At 23.1% G+C, this 1,396-nt stretch overlaps 1 protein-coding gene across 1 annotated transcript in view; it reads left to right on the plus strand.

Moving 5' to 3' along the window:
* The window catches only part of LOC111613347 (complexin-like), a 48,657-nt gene that overhangs the window by 1,882 nt on the left and 45,379 nt on the right, over window positions 1–1,396 (plus strand). The window lies entirely within an intron of this gene.

Below are 1,396 nucleotides of genomic sequence, written 5' to 3' on the forward strand. Positions count from 1 at the left end.
AAGCCACAAAAGTATATATATATATTAAATTTAAGCTCAAATTATATTTATAAACATTTATAAATATTAAATTTCTTATTAAATAAAAGTTGTTTAATTATTTTAAACTTTTCAGTTAAATAATTTCACGTCTTGATACTTTCATCGTCTAGACACGATTTAAATTTGAAGTGGTTGTAATATTTAGTCTTAAAATGTAATTTAAAAATTAAATAATATAAAAAAAGATTATTAACATATCTTCTACGTGAGAAATTGATCAATATAAACTCACAGAATACACTCCGTATCATATAAAAATTGTATAAATTGATGATATCTCTTCTATGTATACATTTGATATAATCGAATGTTTTTCATGCTGGTATGCATTTTATTTATTTATTTTTCTTCCTTGCTATTTTCTTTTTTCTCCTTTACTTTTGAAAAAAATAAATAAATAAAAATGAAGTTTTAATGATATACAAAAGAATGCGATATCTGAGAAATTTATTTATAACTTTTCGCATAAAGTATTATTCATTTTGTAATTAATGACGCTTAAATGCTTTTGTTCATTGAGTAGAATGAGACGAGAAAGAATTTCATAAAATGAAGTCCTACTGTTGGTATGCAATGATAAAAGTCGGAATCCAATAAAATTAGCCAGATTCTCTCTCCTAAAAGCTCACTAGAATACAATTGAATACATTTTTTTATATACTTTAAATCGTAGAAATGAAGTTAATACAGCATAAAATATTTATTTTAATCATTGAAAAGCGATAAAAAAATTTAATAATAATTCGAATTTTTATTTCAAATATTAACTATAAATTCTTAGAATTTTATAAATATTTTCTCGCACCGTCGCGTTATTACTTATACATTTACATTCATTTTTGTCGTAGAAAAATTCGTATAAAATATTAGATTATTTATATAAGTTTTTAAATTATTTATACAGTTTCTTTTAAGTTATATAATTAATTGTTGAAGTTTTTAAAAAGTGTTAGCCTATATTAATTACTAAAACGAGGAAAATATGATTAATAGAAATGCTGCTTTACGGAATTTAATATAGAGAATTTTAGAGTATTTTAAAGGATATTTTAAAAAACCTAACACGAATATATAGTGTTAAACGTAAATTATACCCACAGGAACAGTTTTATCTACAACTGGACACCATCCAGTGTGATTCTGGACATCTAAATCAAGACGTTTGTCATGAAAGATGTACTCTTTTCCTTTTTTTACATTTGATACATTATTCTTTTCAACAAAGAAAGCGTGTCATCAGTTTTTCCACTTATCTATTTCTTTTCTCGATTCTTAACTTCACAGCAATAATCATTTCTCCATGGCTTGACTTGAATTATAAACATTGAAATCTATATATATATATATATATATG

Source organism: Centruroides sculpturatus, unplaced genomic scaffold (assembly GCF_000671375.1).
Source record: "Centruroides sculpturatus isolate CEXI.00-Female unplaced genomic scaffold, Cexi_2.0 scaffold134, whole genome shotgun sequence".
Classification (NCBI taxonomy): domain Eukaryota; kingdom Metazoa; phylum Arthropoda; class Arachnida; order Scorpiones; family Buthidae; genus Centruroides; species Centruroides sculpturatus.